The sequence below is a fragment of the Schistocerca nitens genome, chromosome 6 (assembly GCF_023898315.1).
Source record: "Schistocerca nitens isolate TAMUIC-IGC-003100 chromosome 6, iqSchNite1.1, whole genome shotgun sequence".
In the NCBI taxonomy this organism is placed as follows: domain Eukaryota; kingdom Metazoa; phylum Arthropoda; class Insecta; order Orthoptera; family Acrididae; genus Schistocerca; species Schistocerca nitens.
Window position 1 is genome coordinate 197,909,085 of NC_064619.1, and position 27,617 is coordinate 197,936,701.

At 44.2% G+C, this 27,617-nt stretch overlaps 1 protein-coding gene across 1 annotated transcript in view; it reads left to right on the forward strand.

Moving 5' to 3' along the window:
• Positions 1 to 231: 231 nt before the first annotated feature.
• LOC126263192 (aromatic-L-amino-acid decarboxylase-like) overlaps positions 232 to 27,617 on the forward strand; it is a 188,437-nt gene continuing 161,051 nt past the window's right edge. Inside the window, exon 1 of the mRNA XM_049960253.1 lies at positions 232 to 269. The gene's annotated coding sequence lies outside the window, so the exon portion shown is untranslated. The remainder of the gene's footprint in view (positions 270 to 27,617) is intronic.

The following is a 27,617-nucleotide window of genomic DNA, read 5'->3' on the forward strand; positions in this document are numbered from 1 at the left end:
CGTAAGCCCGTACAGGTCGACAAGGACTGGAGAGTGGCTGACACCTGGGTGACGTCGGTAGGGTGCCGCACGGCGCGGCGGAGCGCAGCGGGACGAGTCCTTGCTCCTGTCCCCCTCCTCCTCCTCCCCCTCCTCCAGCACCTCCACCTCCTCCTCCTCCGCCACCCACACCTGCCGATGGCGGCGAGTATAAAAGGCTACACTGCGAGCCCCGCGGCGGAAGTGCCGCCGCAGACCGACTGTCCACTCCCGACGCGACAACGACGACGGTAAGTCTGATCTACAAGATACCTACGCACAGCTGTCCTTAAGACGTACCCGATATTCTGTCTACGCGGGCCCCAGTATATATTGGAACTGCCTCTACAGGTACAAGACTGAATCACATTATACTTCCCAGATGGTTCAGACGCTACAACTGTACTAGACTTACTGGATCCTCTTTCAGTAGATGAAATTTTATGAAGCCAATGCAGTTTAGATATGAGTTCATTGGGGAAAAAATAAGTCACCCAGGCGCGTAACACAATGACAACAGTATTCATTCGCTAAGTATTGGACATGAGTGGATATATCAGACACCGATGCCGAACAACTGCCGTCGCTAGAGATCGTCCAGGTTACACGGATGCTGTCCGTAACGATAGATAGTTCCACTTGGAACTAGAAATTGTCTATAGTATTTCAAATCCGCGAATTTTACAGGTACACAATTTTCCTTTCTCCTGGTCATTCCTCTTACCAAGCATTCACTCTTTTCGTCCGTTGAGCACGAACTGCCATTTGGAAGACATCAGCTTTTTTCAAGATCATGCTCGAACAGCGAAACCTATAGTCCTAGCAGGACGATATAATCTTTCTGATCTAAAGTTTTTGTCGCGTAAACCGTATGAAATTATTAGAAAATCCTAGATCCTCTTCCAATTTGCGCCTCCCCTTGGTCGCTGTTCGCCCTGAATACTCCGTTAGGTCTATAAACAGTCCTAATCGGGTGCGTCGTAGAACAGTGTACGATAACGACCTTGGCTACGGAAGCAGAGCCGTCCAGATTGTTCATCTGTAAGCGAATACTGCTTTGTACTGAAGGGATTTATCACGCACAATCTAGGACTCATTTCAGCGGTCGCCATCTGTCATCATCGTCCATTAGACAAAGTTCTCATGTAAATTCCTTGTTGACCATCATATTCCCCACTACTTATCAAATCATTTGTTTCTGCAGGTAGACACACCCGTGAAATTAGCCACTTCTACTACAGGATAATCTTTAAAACGTCCGAGAATGTTCATCCTTACTTCTCTTCACGTCAATATTGCGCCATATGTTACACACCGTGGTGTACCTTAGTGAACATTCTGAACACTAATCTAATCTTCTGCAACAGTTGCCCACAACCTCTCTCCGTTCATTATATGCAGACTCTTGTGCGTACTGATAATTTCGATATATTTGGTATATAATTTTTTGTATAGTGATCTGCAAAAAGGAGTTTTAGAATATTACAGAAGTCCATTATGACATAAGGTGTTCATGCATAGCTCAAGCAATGCAGATGTATACAGCCCCACTGTAACAACACAGCAATCAAAGCTCATTACTAAACTTATCAGGATCACCATGTATACGTCAGCCGAGAGTTACACTGCGCCGGCCATGTGGCCGTGCGGTTCTAGGCGCTTCAGTCTGGAATCGCGTGACAGCTACGGTCGCAGATTCGAATCCTGCCTCGGGCATGGATGTGTGTGATGACCTTAGGTTAGTTAGGTTTAGGTAGTTCTAAGTTCTAGGGGACTGATGACCACAGATGTTAAGTCCCATAGTGCTCAGAGCCATTTGAACCAAGTTACACTGCAAGAAACAACTTTCTCCTGTATTGCAAAGGTACTTTGAAATCTGCCGTCTCCACAGTCGCGGGAATGGTATCGATACTTCGCAAGCTTGTGTCCATTGGAAAGTGTATAGGTGTGAATACTATTTTGCTGTTGAATGGCAGGCACTAAGCGCACTGCAACAAAAAGACAGAACACATGTTCGCGAACATCGCTAACATGTCACTGTGCTGACTGATTGTCTTAAACAAACACAGAAGACAAGAATGGTGCCATAAAAGAACACAGCATACAGCTGCATCGTTGCGTTGTTGTCATCAATTCGAAAATCTCATGCAGCCTTAATACACTTGCTGAAACGGAAGTTCAAGATTTAATTTCCTGTCAATGATGAGATCATTAGAAACGGATAACAAATTGGGACAGGACGAAGAATGAACAGAGGGTCGGTTGCATTCTTTTCACAGGAACCATTCCAGCACTCGCTTTAATCGACTTAGGAAAACCACAGAAGATCTTAACCTGAAATGGTCAGATGAGAGGTGAAATTGCCCCTCCGGAATACAAGTCCCGTCCCTCAATCAATGCCCCAACTAGCTCGGTCACTTACTTAACTGAAAGTCATAATAAACAATATGGAGCCATTATTGACTCACTGTAGGCTACTGCTGATGTGCCAAAATGTTGTGGTTTCGTTTGGTTTTTGTCTGGTGGGCAACGTAACGGCTTTTCTTTTTAATCTTCCAAACTCTTCAAAGGCCTCCAGTCAGCAGTAACACCCTGAAAATTTAGTGTCTAATCACGATAGTATTTTCTAAGAGTAAGTGTTCTCACAGGAAAGTTGACTTATTTGCGGAATCTGTAAGCCGCGTGTATGCATCCTTTTGTAAAAGCAGTGTGTAAGAGTGGTGAATTCACGGTCTTCAAGTAGCCTAAGTATGACAGCACACTTGCTTCTATGGAACACACAGGAGAAACTTCCCACGAGCGATGTACTGTAAATCGGAGCGGTACTTATCACATCTGCCATAATAGATAGACAACCAGGGCGTCTGTAAGTGAAGGTTCATTTACAGTGCCCAAGTCTATAGAATTTATCTCATTTTTCTCCAAAAGCCCCCTCCCTTTGACGGGTGGCGCAGTTCTTACCTCGTTGAATTAGAGGAGTACAATTTTAATTTTCGTGGCCCTACCCAGATTTAATTTTCCGCTGTTCCCTTGTTTTATTGATGATCGCTGCTATGGTATCTTCAACAAGATGGCAGCCGATCTATTTTCTCTCGATTGCCCATCGATGCTGGTGCATTATTCCTCACGAACTTGGAGGTGTCGACGTCGGGTAGAACAGTTAACATTCTTTCCTTCTTTTATCTTTCATTGCTAAATGTAGACCATATCCATAGACGATCTCTTCCACTGCGTTGAAAACAGGCCCTTAGATTTAAAAGCTGAAAACAGGTGTGACAGGAAACACCGCTGAGGAACTCAAAGGCACTGTTTCATTTGACTGTTTGTTTTGCTGCTTCCACCGACTTGCGATAATCTTTTCGAACGGCATGTCATTTACGTCTCTGAGTTGGGTTTGCAACCGTATAAAGCACATTTCTGATTTGTTTACTATTCCCGGGTCGTGGTTTGGGCAATGGTAGGTCACTTTTGCGATTAGTGACAGAGCGTACGTAATCATTGTGTCTGTCATTTTGCCTCATTTCTGTTTGCACAACTGGTGTTTCTTCGTGTAACTTTATACGAGTTCTGCAGAAAGTGTTTCCACGGTCTTGTAACAGATGTTCATGAGGGAATCTCGTCTACATATGAAGGGCTTATTTCAATAGTGGTACAAGTCCATTACCTCCACTTTTCTGCCTATAATGCTTCTGAAATTAATGATCCAAATAAACACAATGAAAGATTCATCTCTAGCAAGAATCCATATGCCTGAATATTTCTGGTATCTCAACTGCTGATTTTTCAGCGTTCATTTAACTTTAGCACTCTGTATCTCACAATGAACAAAAAATGGACTTCTACCACTATTGAAATAAGCCCTTCCTATGTCTGCCTTCTATGTCGTCTTAGCAGACTTCAATAAAGCTATGATTATGTAAACTGAAAGTGATGAGGTCCCATACTCCGAGGAGCGTAGGGGACGATGTGATAGCCGGCCGGAGTGGCCGTGCGGTTCTAGGCGCTACAGTCTGGAGCCGCGTGTCCGCTACGGTCGCAGGTTCGAATCCTGCCTCGGGCATGGCTGTGTGTGATGTCCGTAGGTTAGTTAGGTTTAAGTAGTTCTAAGTTCTAGGTGACTGATGACCACAGCAGTTAAGTCCCATAGTGCTCAGAGCCATTTGAACCATTTTTTTGAGACGATGTGGGAGACCCGCACGGCTGTACTAGGCAAGGTCCTAGTGGAGGTGGTTTGTTATTGCCTTCCTCCGACCGTAATGGGGATGAATGATGACGACGACACAACAATACACAGTCAGCACGAGGCAGGAAAAGTCCCTGACCACGCAGGGAATCGAACCCGGGACCCCGTGCGCGGGAAGCGAGAACGCTACCTCAAGACCACGAGCTGCGGACGGACTGAAGGTGGCGTGGGGAAAGAGGAAAGGAAAGGAACTAATGATATGAGCTGCATCGGAACTTTATGCGGAATCAGCGGCGACGATTGAAAATGTGTACCTGACCGGGACACGAAACAGGGATTTCTTGATTACTAGGCAGTTGTGATAAACACTGCTGCACGCGGACAGTGGTTGTCACAACTGCGCGGACTATCTCGCTACACTCCCCAGTCAACTCACATTCCCACCTACCATCTAGCACCACCTATCCCCAATCCCCGTCCATGTCTTCCAAAGTCGCTAATTTTAAATTTGCGCTAGAGGTAGAAAGTAGATGTGCACATGCACAGAAGGTTGAGTATTCATTGCCGATCAAGGCGAATTGATTATATGAATTTGTGATGTCTGCTCTTTCAGACATGTCGTAAAGAAGTAACACCACATCCACACACACACACACACACACACACACACACACACACACACACACACACACACACACACACAATGCATTCACATATAACTGATTCGCCTCGATAGACAATGAATTCACAACCTTCAATTCGGGGGCACATTTACGTTCAATCTCCAATGGGAGTCTAAAATTAGCAAGCATGGGGGACATGGAGATGTACTGTGGGTAGGCGAGAGATCAGAATGTGAGTCGCCTGGAACCGTGTAGAGATACTCCGCGCTTTTGGCAAGCAGTCTCTCCTGGAGGTTCAGGGTTCAAATACTGGTCCGGCACACATTTTCACTCGTAGCCGCTGATTCCGCATAAAATGCCGATGCAGAGCTGATGTCATTAGTTCCTTCCCTTTCATTTCCTTTCCTTCTCCCCCCTATACGTATCACAGCTGCCGATTCCTCGTGGTGTATGTTCTTTCGGAGATGCCCAGAAGAACAGATACCACAAATTCATATATAACAGCTATGATTATTGTTTCCTTGAAATCTTGTGGTATTTTGTCACTGAACAAGATCAAAGAAGTGAACAAGCCACTGGCAATCATATTCTGACAATATTTTCTAGATAGCATCTGTTACAGCCTCTTAAACTTCTCTAAACTTTTCTTTCCCAGTTCTTGAGCAATTTTCTACCTACTACTCGATCTAGGGCCAGTTCTGAATGAAGCAAATGTAAGCAATGTATTCCTTTCCTGCTCTCCTTAAATCGTCGTGCTACCTGAGTATACGTAATACGCTATTCATTGATAGCGTGTGCCACGAGTTCTGCAGTGGTTACTTGTTGTTTTGCTTCCCTCGCAATCTAAAACCAACTTCTCTAACTGTGCTGTGCGATTAGTTCGCCGTCTCACACGCTGACCATCTATCACTGGCTTCAACAACTCTCTCTTGTGGTAATGCCTCGGGACGACGAAAAATATCTTCGAAAGGAGGAAGAAATGAATAATATGGTAATGAACCACAGACGACCAGGTCATAAGATATCGAGCATAGGATCAGAGGTTTATGGGTGGGAAGAATATCGGTCGTGCATTTTCAAATCAATGATTGCAGTATTTGCCTTCTGTAATTCAGAGAAATCATGGGAAATCTAAATCACTTAAGATGGGGAGGGGTCCTAGGACTTGCTCCTCCTGGATGAGAGTCCAGCGTGTGAACCGCTGCACCATTACGCTCAGTAATATCTTCCATTTTGGCTGGCGTCTGTTTGAAAATTTTTCTCGTGGTTTTTCATTCGCCGAGAAGCGGTTGTTAGCAGTCGAACTGAAAGCTGAAGAGGTGTTATTGTGTGTTCCACTGCGCTTCCCTTTACTTCAGATCGCGTTGCTAGATGTTTCCGACTTTTGGTTTTCTATCTCGAAGCATCCATTTGAAGCCAACACACTGCCCGCTTCGTTTTGACTTAATATGTTGTGGCTATGTGGCGTATACATATAAAACCCATACCTCTTTATCATTTTATATAAAATGTTCGGGAAAGTAATTTAAAATATGTGACTATTCTGTTTACATATTTTATAAAGCTCTGTACCTGACAAGTCAGAACCGGCAGAAGACGAAAGTTGGAGCAGACATCGCACGTGAATCAGGACTGTTCAATGTGTTACATCTGAATCATCTGAGGTTTGAGTTTACAGAAGATATTTACATCCTGTTGACCGGACAAGAGACAAGAAACATTTAGTTACATTATTAATTGACTTTTTTTATCTCTGAGTGCGCCCTGACTATTACTCTAAGGTTGGAGTATCTAACAATAAAAAATCTATTCCTGTCACTACATTGTTTACACTGGTATTAAGTCAAACATGTTTCGGAAGTAGATTCCATTTTCTAGTTTACATCTGTTTCAGTTTTTCCTCTCTTTAAAAAAGTTGATAGTGAAAATGAGAGCGATATCACCAAAGCAGACACAAACAATGGGAGAAACAAGATAAACATTGTAAATTCACGTTCGTACTTATCTTTACACTAAAATGGAAATTAACACCTGTTTCCTTTTGTTTATATACAGTGGAAAGCGAGTGAGATGTGACATCAAAGTCTACATTGTATTCCTTGAAGGCGGAAAACACAAACCTGACCACAACCAGACATTCCGTAGAAGGTGGACAGAAAGTTAAGGTTCTATTTCCTGACCAGGTATTTCACCTGGTCTGACACCACTTGGTTTCCTTTGGAGGCATGTGAAATATCTTGTGTATAAGAGATCTGTTGAGATGCCCTGACCACAATTCTCACTGCCTGTGACATGCCAACACCGGGATTATCTCAAGGGGTACGACACCACTGGAACTATTGAACCTGCCGATACCACTCATCCAATTTGATACAGCAAACTGAGGACATAAACCACTCATCGAAATTAAAAAACGTAATAAAAGCCTTGACAAACCTTTCGATCTAACCTAAACCATGCTACAGATCAGAGTGACAAAACAGTTAAGAAACAAATACTAACAAAGAGATAGAGGGGCTGGCCAGTACTTACCTCAGCTCAGTACAGCCGATAGATACACATAAAACAGAACTGAAATTTTAAGTTCCTAGCTTTCGGAACAAATGTTCCTTCATCGGGGAGGAGAGAGGGGAAAGAAAGGGAAGAAGGGAAAGGAGATTCAGTTACTCACAACCCAGGTTATGAAGCAACAGGGAAAGGAAAATAGGGAGGGTAGCAAGGATGGAGGCATGGTTGCCTCCATCCTTGATCTTTGGCTTCCCTCTGACAACCATGCCTCCATCCTTGCTACCCTCCCTATTTTCCTTTCCCTGTTGCTTCATAACCTGGGTTGTGAGTAACTGAATCTCCTTTCCCTTCTTCCCTTTCTTTCCCCTCTCTCCTCCCCGATGAAGGAACATTTGTTCCGAAAGCTAGGAACTTAAAATTTCAGTTCCGTTTTATGTGTATCTATCGGCTGTACTGAGCTGAGGTAAGTACTGGCCAGCCCCTCTATCTCTTTGTTAGTATTTGTTTCACATCTTTATATGAGATTTTCCATTAATCGTTTAAAACAGTTAAGAATTCATATATACATTTGTTAACTTCACCAACCTAAACTGTACTTTAGGCTATATTACTGATCAGTCTGTTACTGCATCCTACACACACACACAAAAAAAAAATGTGAGTGAAATCTTATGGGACTTAACTGCTAAGATCATCAGTCCCCAAGCTTACACACTACTTAACCTAAATTATCCTAAGGACTCGAACCTCCGCCGGGATCAGTCGCACAGTCCATGACTGCAGCGCCTGAGACCGCTCGGCTAATACCACACGACACACACACCATATATATATATATGCACTGAAGAGCCAAAAAAAATGGTAAACCTGCCTAATATCGTGTAGGGCCCCCACGAGCACACAGAAGTGCCGCAACACGACGTGACATGGACTGGACTAATGTCTAAAGTAGTGCTGCAGAGAATTGACACCATGAATCCTGCAGGGCTGTCCATAAATCCGTAAGAGTACGAGGGGATGGAGATCTCTTCTGAACAGCAAGTTGCAAGACATCCCAGATATGCTCAATAATGTTCACGTCTGGGGAGTTTCGTGGTCAGTGGAAGTGTTTAACACAGAAGAGTGTTCCTGGAGCCACTTTGTAGCAATTCTGGACGTGTGGGGTGTCGCGTTACCCTGCTGGAGTTGTCCAAGTCAGTCGGAATGCACAATGGACATGAATGGATGCAGGTGATCAGACAGGGAGCTTACGTACGTGTCATCTGTCAGTGTCGTATCTAGACGTATTAGGGGTCCCAATCACTCCAACTCCACCTACTCCACACCATTACAGAGTCCCCTGCTGACATGCAGGGTCCATGGATTCATGAGATCGTCTCGACACCCGAACACGTCCATCCACTCGATACAATTTGAAGTGAGACTCATCCGATGAGTCAACACGTTTCCAGCTATCAACAATCCAATGTCCGTGTTGATGGACCCACGCGAGGCTTAAAGCTTTGCAGTCATCAAGGTTACACGAGTGGGCCTTCGGCTCGGAAAGCCCATATCGATGATGTTTCGTTGAATGGTTCGTATGCTGACACTTGTTGATGGCCCAGCACTGAAATCCGCAGCAATATGCGGAAGGGTTGCACTTCTATCGCGTTGAACGATTCTCTTCAGTCACGTTGGTCCTGTTCTTGCAGGATCTGTTTCCGGCCGCAGTGATTTGGAGATCTGATGTTTTACGGGATTCCTGATATTCACAGTACACTCGTAAATGGTCGTACGGGAAAATCCCCACTTCATTTCTACCTCGAAGATGCTGTGTCTCATCGCTTGTGCGCCGACTAAATCAGCACGTTCAAACTCACTTAAATTTTGATAACCTGCCATTGCACCAGCAGTAACCAATCTAACAACTGGGCCAGACACCTCCGCACATATGACGGTATCAGAAGGTTGAATTCAACAAAAGCACTTCGTGCGATCATGTCACACCTGCATAAAAGATGGGGAACTCCATTTTCAGCGGCTGTTTTGTGTACGGCATCTTGTGCGAGTCGTTTAGGTAGAAAACATTATTACATAAATGTACCTACCTGGGTGAAGTAGCCTGCAGGAAGCTGGCGACTTCCCAGCCAGCCTCTGTGCAGGTTGGTTCAAATGGCTCTGAGCACTATGGGACTTAACTTCTGGGGTCATCAGTCTCCTAGAACTTAGAACTACTTAAACCTAACTAACCTTAGGACTCACACACATCCATGCCGGAGGCAGGATTCGAACCTGCGACCGTAGCGGTCGCGCGGTTCCAGGCTGTAGCGCCTAGAATCGCTCGGCCACCACGGCCGGCCACTGTGCAGGACTTGAGGGAAATGTGACGTTGACGGTGTTGCCGGCAGCAACGTGCTCGTTATCTTCTGCACTGTCTCCTTATTCATGTCTCATGGCAGATCTACCGATACTAGATGAGGAATAGTATTGTTTGAACTACTGTCGTTCAGCCACCTTAACAGGCTTACTAGTTATAATCCAAAAAGAAGAAAACACGATCTGGAACAACTGTTCTTGCCTATAGGTACCGGATTCTTGGATCCCTGGAATCTGCGTCGATCACTTATTTCAGTTAACTTCTTATTACATTTTCTATTTTGCAATTAATTAGTTATGAAATTAGAGAAATGATTACAGGCTTTCTCATTCTAATTGCTGACATATGCTACCCGATCTCTTCTGCCTCATTTCATTAAATTCATCTGTTGGTCGTTGGTCGGAATACCAATTCTAGAACTAGAATAATGTACCTGCCTTCTCGTCAGTCACTTAAGTGGTAGGAGGATACAACCTTAAGGTGACTGCTGTTACACTTTTTTCTTAACGGTAGGACTACAAAGTATTAAATACACAATTATTACCTTTCCCTTTTGCGTTTGCGTGCTTCTTTCTCTGACACAGTCATTTTTGCGCGTTGAAGGCCTTTGTCCTTATTCTATATCTTCTTTAGCCTTGCTATATCGTGAATATCCTTGCTATGTTTTGCGACAGGATTCGCCAGTTTGTAGGTGTGGTCTGCTATAATCTCTATACTCTCAGACGGACTGGAGTAAAGCAGACAAAATTTCGCAATACTTTTTTGCCAGAAGGTCAGACTTATTTCATGTTAGTACCTTTTCACCTATATTGAATGTGGTAGGCTCGTGGCTTCTGTCAGGGTTTCTTTTCCGTTTTCCTTCTTTTCTCGGGTACTCTTCCGCCATTTGTAGCTTATCCTTCCACAGATGGGGAGTTTTTCTCCGAAAATTAGGCGCTTACTCAATTTTATTTACTAATGATTCAGCTATTTGTAATATCTCATGTGTTGATGGGAGCATTAAGCAATAAAATATCTTCTCGAATGCTGCAAAAAATCCACCGAGATCCAACGTTTCCCGAGCAATGAAATCTCCCTACCTTCCTTATTTCTCTGAGGTCTCTAACGAGCGGATTCTGAAATCTGTGTTTTTTCCCCCTTGCCCCCTCGTCATTACAGGCGTCGACCGGTACTTCATTATCCCAACTTCGTCTATTCTGCTACATCTATTTCTTCTTACTGAATCCTAGCCTCTTAAACCCCCTTACTTGGTATTCAGATTAGTTTCTCTGTTAGTGCCCGACCAGCAAATTCTTTCTCGATTCCATGGTTGTCTCGATATACTAGTATTTCTGTCCCATTTGGCGGGGTGGCTCTTTCAGATAGGAATTCATACGAATCCACCAAAAATTCTATAATTTCCTGTATAGTCTGTAATCTTACCCTTAAGAGTTCTTTCCTAACAATTGGGAATTCTTCTTATTAGCTGGTTAAAAAATAGTTCCTAACTGCTATCAAGTAATATTCTACCACAGCCGACTGTCAATGGCTAAAAGTCGAACAAAACATCGATTTTGTTTTTCTGTTAGTATCGTTGTTCCAAACAACTCAAAATTTTGTACATGTCTGAAAACTTTCCCCATGAGGAATTTTAATTATTCCATTACATCAACGTCATGGCATCAGCAATGCTTGGAATCTAACAGTCATCTGATTCTCTACCCAATCAATTTCCCAATTTCCTGGCTCTCTCATTACAAGGTTAGTTTACGTTAAAGAACCTTGGTTTACAACTGCACCCAGACGTTACGTTGTTGGCTCTCGCAGCACACTGACTCTGAGAAGAAGATATTATATTTACAGTACTGTTGTCTCTATCAAAAATGATTTCCGTTAATTCCAGATTAGAGGCACCTCGCTCTGTTATTTAAAGTCTGGAACCGGGCGACCGCTACGGTCGCAGATTCGAACCCTGCCTCGGGCGTGTGTGATGTCCTTAGATTAGCTAGGTTTAAGGAGTTCTAAGTTCTAGGGGACTGATGACCTCAGAAGTTAATTCCCATAGTACTAAAAGCCACTTTTTAAAGTCTGTACGCAATCTTATCCAGCTTAAAAAATAAAATATCCGGAAATATCTGTTCTGTAGCAGTAAAGACTTATGCTCTTTTTGGCGTATTGGTAAGCGTCACAGGCTCGGATGGAAGCGACACTTATTGCCTATTCGCGTCAGTGATGCGTTTGGCTACTAGTGTTAGGTCCGCCCTGCTCACGTGTTACAGCCGAAATAGTGAGGAGTAGTGGAAATTAACACCACACGCAATCCCTGAAACCCAACCTAAGAAGTGGCAAATACGTTTCGTTGGGGCGTTTAAGACTAACAAATTATCCTCGATCACTATAGCACAGTTTTATTAACTCCGACCCTCTTCAGAACTAAATGCAATTTTCTGGGAACTTTGACTTGGTTCCTCCAATTTCAGAGAATATATTTCGTTTGCTAATGTTCAGTTCGTATCGTAATTTATTTTATCACCTTAAATAATTAACATGTTGGGATACATCATAAATACAACTGTTTGGATACATGAATAAAAAGGGAATAAATGGTGTTTACTTTCCGCCCCGAAAATATTTTTAATGTCTTCGTTTAGCCGCCTGTTGAGTTAATCTTGCTGTCACAGCCATACCTTCACCTTCGAGTATACACGCCTTCTGCGTTTATTTATCTCAGGCTAGCCTGTTCCCATCTGGAAATTAGTGTCCGGTAAAACTAGGGCTAAAACATCGTGCATGGACTGTGACGAGATATATGGGAATTCTGTGGTTTAGCAATTTATTCAATAACGTACATAAACAGCAAAGAAAAAAACTAATCATGAAAAGTATGGTACAGTTGAATAACCTGACGCATAAATTTATTCATTTTCCTCCCGCTCGATTCTGTAACCTTCGCGAATCAATTTTATTCAGATCTTACGCTATCCGACATCATACCAACTTAGTAATGCAGAGAAGTGCCGCCAGGGTACAGAATTCCTCCCGAAGTGAGACAAGGACCTACGTGTTGCTGAAGTGCGCCATGTGGTTGATCTGTTATCCCTCTCGCTCACGTCATTAACTATTTTAACATATAACTATAAATATGCAGTGTAGCGTCGTCCTACAAATCGCTGCTCCAAGACTCATCCACGCGCATTAAAAACACGACAGGTTGGAGTAACATGCTGCAGTGCACTGGAAAGTTGCACCACCATCCCGTCTCAAATGAGTCATGTCCATAAGCGAGACACTAAATGAGGTAACATCACCCACAACTGACTTAGCAATACTTCATGTTACTTCGACTACGAAGAAACGTTAATAAAAGGAAAACGACCTGCGGCCGCTTGCGCATACTTTCCTTGTGGTACAGCAGCCTGAAGAGATCTGTAGATTGCAAGACCTCTAATGTATACTCGGAGTGAAGCACGCTCAGCGCAGCGGGTGTTTTTTTTTTTTTTATTCTGTACCCTCACGATTTTCTGAGGATTTCATTTTTCAAGCGAAAGGACACGTTCCAGAAGCTCCAGCTGAGACATATTTGTCTACTTTTCAATCTATCACTGGAGTTTCTCACCATCTCCTTTCTTTTATCATCTTCATAAACAACAACAGTATCATCAATGTAAACACAGCACAACTCTGTAGATACTCTCATTGTATAATCTTACACGTGACTTTGAAACATTCGTCATACAAACCACCCAAGAGGAGTCAGTTAATAAAAGCTTTGCACCAGGCTGTGAGCCACGATAACGCATTCTCGATCAATGAGACAACTTCACACCGTCATGTCATACAAATCCTGAAAGCAGCAGTGTCTACGCATATGTAGTGGAACAATCATGTACGCTCACTTGTAGTGAAAGCAAAGGGCAATCTCTGATTAACTGTCGCTGGCATTTTATCTACCGCTCATTCATGGAAACCCTACCACATAACTCCCTCGCATAGGGTTACCCTGTTGGACGTAGTTTCATGCAATGCTACTGATCCATAGTTTAGTTTAAATGTGATACTGAGGTTTCAATAAACTCGCCCGGATACCGGGAACGTTAACGCGCCGTTCCCTGGATTCGGCTAGGAGAACCTGCCCCGGATCGATTAACTACGAAGGCTGGTGAACCGGCCAGCCTGGATGTGGTTTCCCACATTCAGCTAGGTGAATACCAGGCTGTTACCCACGTCCCGCATCAGATACATACTACGCAAGAACTAGGAGACGTTACCACACTTGAACACAGATTTACTCTAGACGCAGACAGATGCGGTACACAAGAATTCGTCCCAGGTGGAAGTGGTGGCGTCGGAAAGCGTATCCGACCACCAACTGTCGCTAACATTGCCTCAACCCATGTGGCAAATGCCAACTCTATAAGAAGGAACGGGGAATGCCAAAGGAGGAGAGGAAGACTGAAGTTTGAATAACGAACAAAATCCTTGCGAAATATCTGTTTATTACCATGAATCAGCAACAACGTGTATCCGATGCTGTCCAATTAGGCTTCATCAGTGTTGCCACTACTACATCAAGCGAAAATGCAATGACTTCTAAAGTGACATACAGCTGCACTGTCACTGCCCATCGTTCTGCTGTTATTCTCTCGATATTCTGTCTGTAAGTGCTCACCTTGAGACTAGGTACCCTCTTTTGTAATGGTGGCGTGTCACGTCACTGTTATGGCATCAGCAAAACCATACGTCAAAATTACAACATGTTCTTCAATCCAAAATGTCTTTTATAAAATTTCGAATTACACTCTAAGACAAAAAAAAAGATAAGTTTCCTTTAATTTACGTGTGTGATCACAAACTTTTTGTTAACTGGTTACTATAATGGCCATCATCAGATCTGCAGCAAAAAATGAGAAAAAACATAAATACACTCGCAGATTGTCTACAGCTTAAAAACAATAAATAGACCATAATGAAAAGAACTACTGACAAACATATGTATCTGTGCGCTTTAAGTGTGAAGAGGCATACCTGTTTTATAAAAACAAAGTCCTAATGTGCTGCAGCCATAGTGGCAGCGTCAAATGTTTAATTGCAAAATCAGCACCAGCATCGTCAAATATTTATAAATAACATCATATGCACGAGTCATGTTGTCAGTAGTACTACTGTTCAAAGACCGAGCGGGGTGGCGCAGTGGTTAGACACTGGACTCGCATTCGGGAGGACGACGGTTCAATTCCGCGTCCGGCCATCCTGATTTAGGTTTTCCGTGATTTCCCTAAATCACTCCAGGCAAATGCCGGGATGGTTCCTCTGAAAGGGCACGGCCGACTTCCTTCCCAATCCTTCCCTAATCCGATGAGACCGATGACCACGCTGTCTGGTCTCCTTCCCCAAACCAACCAACCAACTACTGTTCAAAACAAGCTGCCGTACAGTAGCCACAAGGTATTTGTGTTGTAAGTTCACTAGATGTCGCTAATGTCGGCATACAGTAGTTTTCAATAACTCATTGAACAGCGTAAAATAAAGGGGGATACAATATTTGAAGTCTGTAGTGAGCTTATAACGGATAAAAGGTATTACAGTAATAAAAAGCGATGAAATAGAACACGACAACAGTCAGATTGTTAAAAAGAGGAAGAGTTAAGAGACAGTAGTTGACATCCGCTCTAGTGCCCATATTCTAGATAATGACATAAGTAATAAACACTTTTGATAGTGCACAGGATCATATTAAAAACCATAAAACCAAGCGCTAAAGAAGCCACAATGAAAGAAAACATAGTGCTGCACATAATCAGCGCCCTCTGTTATTGCTAACGCCAAAATTCCGCATAGGTGAGAAGTGGCTGGAGGAACGTGACCGCCAGAGGGCCCCTCTGATACACCACGAAGGAATTATCTGAACGGGACGGAAATCGGTAGGTGTGATGTACATGTACGGACAAACAAATGATCACCACTTCAGAAAAATTCGACGGTTTATTCAAGAGGAGCTTCACAAACTTGTCAAGTCAACAGCGCTTGGTCCACCTCTGGCCCTTACGCAAGCTTGGCATTCATTGACAGAGTTGTTGGATGTCCTTGCGACATATATCGTGCCAAATCCTGTCCAACTGGTGCGTTTGATCGTCAGTATCTCGAAACGGTTAAGTGGTCCTGCTCCAAACGTTCTCCGTTGTGGAGAGACCCGTCAATCTGCTGACCAAGGCAGGGCTTCGCAAGCATGACGCCGTACAGTAGAAACTCTCCCCGTGTACGAACGGGCATTATCTTGCTGAAATGTAAGCCCAGGATGGCTTGTCGTGAAGGGCAACAAAACAGAACGTACCGCTGTGCTGCAAGGGTGCCGCGGATGACAAAGAGAGGGGTCCTGCTACGAAAAGAAATAGCATCCCAGACCGTCTCCCCTGGTTGTCGAGCCGTATGGCGGGCGATGGTCAGATTGGTATCCCATCACAGTTTAGGTCGTCTCCAAACACGTCTTCGGCCTGGAATCTACTTTACTGGCATAGAATTGTCTTCAGTAATGAGACCCGCTTCGAACTGAGCTCCGATGACGATCGAGGACGTGTCTGTAGACTCCGCGGACAGCGGCAGGTTATCAATCTAACAGTCGCCCGCACACGGCCCGATAGCCAGGAGTGATGGTCGGGAGCGCCATTTCTTTTCACAGCTGGAATTCTTTGGTTCTCATCTGCGGCACCTTTACGTCGACATCTACATCTGCGTAGATACTCCACAGTCCACCGTACATGCGCGTGGCGGAGGGTCCCATTCGCAAATAGAACGAGGGGAAAATGACTGCCTGTATATCTACGTATGAGCTCTGATTTCTCTCATTTTATCTTTGTGATCCTTATGCACAATGTATGTTGCAGGAAGTAGAATCGCTCTGCAGTCAGCCTCTAATGCCGGTTCTATAAATTTTCTCAATAGTTTTCCTCCAAAAGAATGTCCCTTCCCTCCAGGAACGCTTGTGTGTTGTTCGAACCCACCAGTACCATATCTAGCAGCCCGTCCCTGAATATTTTCGACGTCTTCCTCTAACCCGACCTGGTACGGATCCCAAACACTCGAGCAGTACTCAAGAATAGGTCGCGATAGCTTCCTGTATGAGGTCTCCATTACAGATAAATCACACTTTGCTAGAATTTTCCCAATAAACCGAAGTCGAACATTCACCTTCCCTACCTCAGTCCTCACGTGTCCGTTTCATTCCATCTCCGTGCACCACAGCTGTACGTCGACGATATTCTACGCAGCAGTTTTTTTGCCCTCCATAGCAAGTCTACCTGGGCTTATATTTCAGCAAAATAATGCCCGCCCGCACAGAACGAGAGTTTCCACTGCTTGTCATCGTGCTTGCCAAACCATACCTAGGTCATCTATTCCCAACTGAGAACGTTTGGAGCGTTATGGGCAGGGCCCTTCAAACATCTCGGCATTTTGACTATCAAACGCGCCAGTTGGACAGAATTTGGCACGATATCCCTCAGGAAGACATCCAACAACTCTGTCAGTTAATGATAAGCCGAGTAACTGCTTGCAGAAGGAAAGAAGGAGGACCAACGCGTTATTGAGTTAATCAGTTTGTGAAGCTCTTTCCCTCGAATAAATCGTCAACTTTTTCTGAAATTGTAATGATTTGTTTGTCTGTACACCTACATCACATCTAAAGATTTCCGTCTCACTGCAATTATTCCTTCGGGGTGCGTCGTTTCTTTCTTTTTCTTCTTGGAATGTATCCCGAATGTGAATTATACAGAAGATTCAGTGCATCAAAATAAAAGTATGTGCCCCTCACAGACTGCTGGTTCAGTTCACAAACAAATCGTGCTTATGATTTCTTGCCTGAACCGGATTGACGATGGGATAATAGGCGTAATAACAGACAAAAACAAAAATCTGAAACTGGCTTTCGTTAAGGTGTATTTAGAAAGTTATCTGTGTTTTAATTAATTATTGTTCATTAAATCGCAGCCTTTCCGATTATCGATTTTTCTGGATCTAGGCAATTAGTCCTTGTTTTTCGACTAAGTTACCTCAGTAACTTCAAAATGCTCTTTAAAGAAAGTGATGAAAAGTAAGTTGAGCGTAGCTCTTGTATCAGGGTTGGTGGGATTAATTCACGGAATTTATCGCGCAGAAAAACTTTCATGTCACTGGGAAGTACTCTAGTTCTGACTTTCAATAAATGTTAGTAATAAGATCAAAACAAACCCGAAATCGAAAACTTGAATTGCTCCATGAGAGCTGATAAACACCAGTAAAAAGACGAATACGAAAACAGCAGAATGATTTCTAGTAATTTTATGTTGCAACTGAAAGTGTCTGTTGCGTTACATCAGCGGCAACTTTCATTATATGTTCATATACACTACTGACCATTAATATTGCTACACCACGAAGATAACGTGCTACAGACGCGAAATTTAACCGACAGGAAGAACATGCTGTGATATGCAAATGATTAGCTTTTCAGAGCATTCACACAAGGTTGGCGCCGGTGGCGACACCTACAACGTGCTGACATGAGGAAAGTTTCCAACCGATCTCTCATACACAAACAGCAGTTGACCGGCGTTGCCTGGTGAAACGTTGTTGTGATGTCTCGTTTAAGGAGGAGAAATGCGTACCATCACGTTTCCGACTTTGATAAAGATCGGATTGTAGCGTATCGCGACATTGCTGCCTGCATTGGTCGAGATATGGAATCTGTGGGTTCAGGAGGGTAATACGGAACGCCGTGCTGGATCCCAACGGCCTCGTATCACTAGCAGTCGAAATGACAGGCATCTTATCCGCATGGCTGTAACGGATCGTGGAGCCACGTCTCGATCCCTGAGTCAACAGATGGGGACGTTTGCTAGACGACAACCATCTGCACGAACAGTTCGACGACGACTACTGTGGGAAAACGGACTATCAGCTCGGAGACCATGGCTGCGGTTACCCTTGACGTTGCATCACAAACAGGAGCGCCTGCGATGGTGTACTCAACGACGAACCTGGGAGCACGAATGGCAAAACGTCATTTTTTCGGATGAATCCAGGTTCTGTTTACAGCATCATGTTAGTCGCATCCGTGTGAGCCGAGTAACAAATTCATCAAGGACATGCTAGCCATTCCAGAGCTGCCCAAGTAGACTATTGATGCTGTGATTGTGAAGTGGGAACATGAAGAAACAGCCAAGGCGAAAACAAGACCAGGCAGATGTCATGTACTGACGCACAGGAGGGACGTTGAGCATTGCGGAACGTAGCTACCAAGATCGCATGAAATTAGCAGAAGGAATTCCAAAGTGCTACCATCACAATGACTGTGCGCAAGGGGGTAAAAATTATCAGATACAATAGTCAGTAGAGCAGCTCCTTATAAGCCACTCATTTCAGCAGGCAGTGCTAAGTAACGTGGTGTTCAGAGCCCCCCGCCACCTTACTGTGGATGACGGGAAACATTATTTTTTTATTTTATTTTTTTAAATCGTATGGCTTGGGCCCCCCGTCGGGCAGGCCGTTCGCCGGATGCCGGTCTTTCAATTTGACGCCACTTCGGCAACCTGCAGTCGATGAGGATGATGGGATGATGATGAGGACAGCACAACATCCAGTTCCTGGGTGGAGAAAATTCCCCGACCCAGCCGGGAATCGAACCCGGGCTCAGAGGATTGACAATCCATCAAGCTGACCATTCAGCTACCGGGGACGGACCACGGGAATCCACTGACTTGGAGTGATGAAGCTCGATATACCCTGCGGCAGTCCGATGTAAGGATTTGACTTTAGCGATTGCCTGGAGAGTATGACCGCCATGATGTGCAGTGCCCACAGCGAAGCATGGAGGAGATTGTGTTATGGTATGGGGATGGTTTTCGTACATAGAGTATGGTCCCGTTACTGCGCTTAAGAAAACGCTAAATGCCGAAGGATACAAACACATTTTAAAGCATTATGCACTGCGTACAGTAGAGAAACAGTTCAGAGATTATAAATGATAATAGCAAAATTACATTGCACCATGTCAGAAAGCAGTATTTTGTGAGGTCATAGTTTGTGGACAATAACATTCCTAAAATGGACCGGCCTGTTATAGTCTCGACCTGAACCAATCCAGTACCTTTGGGATACATTAGAAAGTCGACTTCTCTCCGGACCCCAGCGTCCAACATCACTAACTTCTCTGATTTCGGCTCTTCAGCAAGAATGGCTACCATTCCTCCACAGGCACTCCGACACCTCATTGGATTGTTGGTTGTTGGTTGGTTGATTTGAGGAAGGGGACTAAACAGCGAGGTCATCTGTCCCATTGGATTAGGGAAGGATGGGGAAGGAAGTAAGCTCTGCCGTTTCAAAGGAACCTCCCGGCATTTGCCTGAAGTGATGTAGGGAAATCACAGAGAACGTGAATCGGGATGGCTGGACGCGGGTTTGAACCGTCGTCCTCACGAATGCGAGTCCACTGTGCTAACACCACCTGATTGGAAGCGTCTCCAGTATCACTCTAGCCATCCCATTAATGTTCAGTAACAAGTGTCCGGATACTTTTCATCAGAGAGCATTTGTAGATTGAGCGCTTTTAATCCATCATACATTTAAAAAAAAAGAAGTGGATAATTAATAATTCACAGTGTATGAAATCTACGTCAGGTCAGACGAGTAGGGATTACCGCAAAAGGATAATGCGAGCGGTCACAGGATTATTTGAAACACGGGAGAGGGTAATTAAATAGTAAAAGAAATTAGCATATAGTTATTCTATCTATATCTCGCAAAAAACGATTCGTTCAAATGAATTACAGTTGGTCAAGGTTCTCGAGAAATAATATTTCGCATTGCAGGACGTGAGGGGATGATTCTGGTTTATGTGGGAAGATATTCACCTGTAAGTATTAGTCAACATGCACATGAAATACATACTCCGAAGAAAAGAATGTGACCAGGGTTGGTGAAGCAACAACTACACGCCGATCATGAAATGCATGTGCAAACACCAGAGTTTACATCTATCAGTGGCTTACGCAGCTCAGCATTGCAGTCTAGGACTTCCTACAAACTGTACCGTGTACGTGCGAGACCGCTTTCAGCTGCGATGGACTTTCAACTGCCTCAATAGCCGTGACTGATAAAACTCCATACGTCACGGTCATCACACATCACCAGCAGTGATTCGCTACTAACCTGTAAGCTTTAATTACGCAAACTCATCTATACGACCTTATTTGCTGTCGACCCATTTAAATGGTGGACGTCAAATAGAACGATTTATGGTGATGCGCGAGAGGTGATAACGTAGTTACTGCAGACTGTATGTTTCGTTTTCGTAAGAAGGTGGGGTTTCAACGCAACGGTACACCATCCTATTTCAGTACATGCGTACGTACATACGTGAGAATCTGAACAACAGGCACAATCATGATTGAATTAGAATTTCCCACAGCCAGCGTGATCGCCATATCAGGCTCCTATGATTGTTTTCTATAGGTTTACATGACGTCGTTGGTACATGAAACCCCTGGAGAAAATGTAGAGGAACAAGTTGGTAGATTTTAACCAGCTTATCTGATTGTGCGGAAGACAACAAGGATGTTTGAGAGAGTAGCAAAATTTTAAGCACCGTTGCAATGCGATACTGGCGGTCAGATCGATGTGAACTGAAGTTGTTGTTATAATATGTGAGGTGTTCACATCAAAGAAACGAAATCTCTGACCGTTAGTTTCGTACCTCACAGTACTCAGTTTAGTACTGTGTGTCGCATGTACAACTTTGACGCTAAAGCTTTGTGACATCCATAAATAACTCAGTAATTTTTTTCTTGCGTCGTGTGAGACGCAGCAGCAGCAGGACCGCCTCTTGGTTTCCTTTCGTTCTGTTTCTTCTGCCGTCTGACCGCCTGAGCCGTTAACGTGGATTCGCCACGGGACAGGAGCAAGCTAGGAATCTGACCAAGTTCAAGGGCGGTGCGGTGTGATGGCGCAACAGCGCCTGACGTCGCTTACCGCTCCACTGGCTTGCCTGCCATTCTGCTGAGGAACCTTCACAAAACTGAGAGATCTCTCGCCACAGCCAGCTCGCTGCTCAGCTCTCATGCTAACCCCTGTCCTGAAGCATCTTCGTAACTAGTACTGCGGCCCACCTCTATTTCAAACTGTGTCTTTGACAGTGGGGTGTCTGAAGGATCCTAATAACAAAGTGTTCTGGTAGAGTACAAATTGTAATTCAGCGGCAGAACAAAGCAGCACAAGGTGTGCGGAAAGGGAAAACATATGAGGTGCGATTCCTTGAGAGCTAGAATGCAGCGCGGAATCCGGGAAGGAGAAGCATCAACAATATCAGAAAGTCGTTTCAAAATTATTCGTACTCTGTATTAACTTTTCAGAGTAACCACTAAAGACGAAATCAGCTATAGCAGTGTGCGGAGAGAGCCAAAAAATGGATATAAGAGGGTCTTTCTATAAGTAATGCAATGCATTTTTTCCTCGGCCGGTATAGGTTGAAAAAATGCGGAATTTATCGTGGGACGTCATGTAATATTCCCAGTTCAGCCTCCATACATTCATGAAGTTCCGATAGGTGGTGGGGCTATACGTAGCCTTCAAAATGCCACCTGTAATGGAGGTGCGATCCAAACAGGGAGCTGTCATTGAGTTTCTATTGACGGAAAACCAGAGCATCGCAGATTTTCATAGGCGCTTGTAGGATGTCTACGGAAACCTGGCAGTGAACAAAAGCACAGTGAGTCGTTGGGCGAGGCGTCTGTCATCATCACAACAATGTCGCGCAAGCCTGTCCGATCCGCTGCGCGCCGGCCGGCCTCACACTTCTGTGACTCCTTCAATGTTGGAATGTTGGGACGTGCGGACACTCTCATTCGAGATGAAACGCGTTTCAGAGTCAAAAATCTCGCTGCACAAGTGGACCTCTGTGTTGGCAGTGCTGACAAACGTGTCCACCATTTGCGGTACTCAAAGATGTGTGCTGCAGGGTTCCTCGCCGCCTAATAGAAGACCATTTAGAGCAACGGACGACCATCTGCGCGGAATTACTTGCACGTTACGAGGTTGATAGAGAAAATTTTTGTCGAACATAATCACAGATAATGAAAGATGGGTTCATCACTTCGAAATGGAGACAAAACGGCAATCCATCAAGTGGTGCCACACCACTTCTCCTCCGAAGAAAAAATTCAACGCCGCACCCTAGCCGGTAACGTCATGGCGACGGCCTTCTGGGACTCTGAAGGGGTTATTCTGTTTAATGTCCTCCTTCACGATGCGCCGATCAACTCTGAAGCGCCGGCCGAAGTGGCCATGCGGTTAAAGGCGCTGCAGTCTGGAACCGCAAGACCGCTACGGTCGCAGGTTCGAATCCTGCCTCGGGCATGGATGTTTGTGATGTCCTTAGGTTAGTTAGGTTTAACTAGTTCTAAGTTCTAGGGGACTAATGACCTCAGCAGTTGAGTCCCATAGTGCTCAGAGCCATTTGAACCATTTGAACTCTGAAGCGTATTGTGCTACCCTGAGAAAACTGGAGAAATGACTTCTGCGTGTTCGTCGCCACTTCTATCCGTTTGGCTCAATAAAGGCCGCACTCTGCGGGAAGCAGTACGTGGATGATGGAGAGGTGACTGATGCAACAAGATGTTTGCTCCAACGTCGACAAATAGAGTGGTACCATGCAAGCACACAGGCCCTCCCGGTTAAGTGGCATAAGGCATTCGCAGTGAACGGGTTTTGCAGCCAGGAGAGTGGGGAATAATAGGGTTATTCGAATTCTGAAAGAACCAACCTTCTTTCATAACGTACTGAACGACCCCCGTACTTTCCAGCATAAACTCGTTATAATGCGTTTAGTAGCTGAAAGTTATGGAAAGGCATTAGATGTGATGTAAATAGCGAGACGGCAGGCCGAGGTGGCCGAGCGGTTCTAGGCGCTACAGTCTGGAACCGTGTGCCCGCTACGGTCGCAGGTTCGAATCCTGCCTCGGGCATGGATGTGTGTGATGTCCTGATGACCTGAGAAGTTAAGTCCCATAGTGCTCAGAGCCATTTTAACTATTTTGAATAGCGGGACGTTCCTCCGTAAGCCCTTAAAAATTGCAGCACCACTTCGAGACATGAACTTTACGAGGTTTTGGAATCATTCTGGAGAGATAGTGATCCACGCATGTTGCACTGCTACCCACAGTTGTCCATACGTAGTTGTTGTCGGGTTCGTGAGCGTACACACGTATTGACGTCATCCCATAACTGCTCGACTCTATTATGATCGGGTAATCTCAGGGACCACGTCACGTCCGTGAATTCACTGGAGCATTTATCGAGCCAACTCCGCGCAAAGAAAGAGGTGTGACATGTCATACAGTCTAGCTGGAACGTGACGTCCCCATCAGAGTTATTGTAATGACGGAAACGACCTGCAATAGCTCCATGAGGCATACGCCAAACAAACTTGCGTCCATCTCTTCTATAGATATGAAACAGGAATTCATCGGTGACTGCAACATGCGTCCACCGTTCTATGGTCCACTGACCATGTTCGCGGACCCATACCAGTAGTTGCAATCGGCCTCGATGTGTCAATAAAGGGACATGAGTGGGTCTGAACTTCTAAAACCTATGCAGTGTCTTTGTCTCAGAGCATTTCTGACAGAAATAGGTTCCTGATGTCCCACATTCAAAATGACGTTGATCTGACTGACACTAGACCTTCGATCAACCCATCGACCTCTGCAGATGTAACGTGATGTCCGTTCGCCATAGATTTGTAGTCGTCATGTGTAGGGGTTTATGAGTGTAGAAATATTGTCTCTGTGATACTGAAGTTCCATCGCAGACATTGTTGAACATGGCAACCAGAATTATTGTGCAATATCCGACACGTTACGACCCGTGCGACTTCCAACGATTATCATCCAATTTTCAAAGTCGGTTACCTCGTACCTTGCTGCCATGTTCATTACACAGACTGCTCAGATCTCGTTCCACTCTATTTGAAAAACATAACCGCAACATTCGGACGTCATACACGGAATATTTTCAAGAGGGGCAATTCTCTCTGTGATGACGGCACAGTTATATCCGCCATTACTATGTAATTTAGTTCCATAATAAAGCGGCACAGGAAAGACGGAAACGGAAAGGTGGTGTTACTTCTTGACAGCTATAAAGCAGTGTGGAATCTTGGACGGAGAACCATCACCTGTCTCAGAAGTGTCTTCAAAATTGTTGGTACTCTACACTAATGTATTAGAGTATTAACGAAAGATGCAGCTGCTCATTATATTGTAATATTGTAAGGAATATACTTCTGTGAAGTATGGCAAGAAACGCATATGCGTTCCAGTATAAACCATGTAAACATCGCAACAGTAAACTAATATATGCAGAGGAAGACGGATGCTACTTATCTTCGACTCCCAAGTTACTATAAGGCTCACAAATAAATCATTTCATTGACCAACATTTTGCCAAGTCTTCTCTGCCCCTGCCACACAGCCTGCTTCAGTTTCTTTCGCCAAATTCTTCCTTTTAACTGGTTTTTTACGTTATACAACACTCCAGGGTTTCCCAGAGATAGATGACCAACGTCCTGGAAGATCTTTAGCAGCTCTTCGTCCTACGCACTACGCTTCAAGACTGTTACTAAGACAACCTTGAATCTCTTGCTGCTTTACACAAATCCATTCCGTTCTCGATGTTTACGATCTTGTCTCGTCGAATAAGCTGTTTGTTTTAATGGCACTCTGCCTATAACTAACAAGCTACCTTTACTTCGCTTCTATTTTTGGCTTCAGCTTACTTCACAGAATAAAGTGAAAACTGGGAAGGAAATTAAATACTTTTCTCAACATTCATGTCATACTAAAAGCACTGCGAAACAATCATATATGTTTTATATGCTATTGTTCTTAATGTGATTACCAGGAACTCCATCTCATAACCGACAGTTCTTAAGAAACGTGCCGACTGCAGTTATTTCCCTTCCAACTTGTTCTTTATTTCACAGACTGTGCCTGTCGCTAAGCGTGCTCTTACCTCTGGACACATCTTCAGCATGCCGTAGGAAACTGTATATTTCTACCCATTCAGCCGTTTTAGAATGTACAAGGAATAGCATAATTTTTTTTACACATTCGCCATGTTTAACGTAATTTTCTGAAATCGATAGCTTCTCTATAGTTACCTTTGTGGAGTCTAGACCGTATTTCCGATAGTTTTTTAATGCGTAAGACATATAAAATTTATCGTCTTCCAGTTTTATTGCGTTTCCATAGCTGTATCTCTTTAAATCAAAACGGCAACGATTTCTCAATAATCTCTTTCTATTACTCCTCCAATTAAATTTCTTGTAGAAGTAAATGACGTTCTCCATTTTCAGAAGTGTCATCTTAGCAGCTTTTTTTAGTGCCTTCGTATTTGTATCATAATTTAGGTTTACATTCTGTCAATTGTGCTGACAACGGCCTCCTCTCCTGTTTCGAGACAGGCCAAGAAAGATGGCGCTGTGGCTAAAACACTGGATTCGCTGTTATGATGACGTGGATTCAGTTCCCTGTTCAGTTTGATTTTACGTGTTTTCCGTGGATCGATCATTGCAAATACACCCATGATTCGTTTGTAAACGGCAAGTCTGATTTCCTTCCCAGTACCTGCCCAGCCCGAGCTTGTGCTTCGTCTGAGATGACCTCGTCGTCGACAACACATCACGACCTAATCTTCCGTCCGTCCTGCGGGTCCTTTACAGGAAGAAGGCTTGTGTTGTAGTGGTAGTGAAGTTAGGTGGGTGGGCGGGAGGAGCTGGAATGGGGAGAGGCGAGGAGGGAGGGGGCATTTTTTTCCAATTTAACGTCATGAAAAGATTGAGAAGGTACCGCAGAACCCCATGATGAAAAGAAGACCACGAATCGACTCTGTAGATGTTTGGAATCAGCACGATTCAGTTTTGGTGTAGTCTCGAACTTAGTTATTTTTGTTGAGTATTGTGTTTGGTGTGGATAAGGATATATTTGCCTATCACTGTAGGATCAGTTAGTCTGAGAATGAGAAGTCACTGGAAAAACATACCCAGACCAGTCAGTATGGTGGTGCACTGCCATATTCAAAATGTCGTAGTGGCCCCTTATTGTTAGAGGGCCCGCAGAACCTACACGTAAAACGAGTTTCTAACCCCCTTTCAGCAGTGCGGAGAGAAACATCGACAGAAACAATAACAGACTTTCCAAACAAACACGGGCTTACTTCGGCAGACAACATGTGACAGTGTTCCACCAATCGGAACTCATATGTTTGATGTAGCACTCCGCCGACTGGCTTTATAAGCACGCCTGGTCCGGCAGTGGTTCACCAACCGCTAGGAACAGCTCCGGCCAGTAGTTATGCCGGCCCTAGCACTGTATTCATTCGCCGTAGCATTGCAGTAGCACGTTTTATTTCGTATTGTGTAGAGTAGATATTGATCTGTGTTTTTCTTCCAATTTCTTGTTTCCTTGTTTGGTTTGTCACCACAAGAGTTGTGGATTTTCTTGTTGTTCTCGCGTTTAAAACTTAGTGTATGCCAAGATGGCGTTTTTTTTTCTTTCTTTAATTGTAATGAAACGTGTTCATATTGACTGTTAGTTCTTTTTCCTGCCGACCGCAGGACGCAACACAAAACACAGCCTCATGTGGCACTTAACATCCATCTATTGAAGTACGGCATAGACCATGCTAAAGTGCACCCAACATACCACCTTTGTCATCACTGTCCATCCGCTCCAGGATAACCAGCTCATGGTTCTACCTGTTCGTATTAGTTTGCGAATAATAGAAATCGTTAAGGATGTGTCTCTGAAAACTGTCATTACTATATTTAAGGCAACAGAAATATGATGGTAAAGGCTACTTCCAAGAGGTTTTAGCATTGTACTCGCTCCTCACATAATTCTAAGGAGAAAACAAAGAAGTAGAA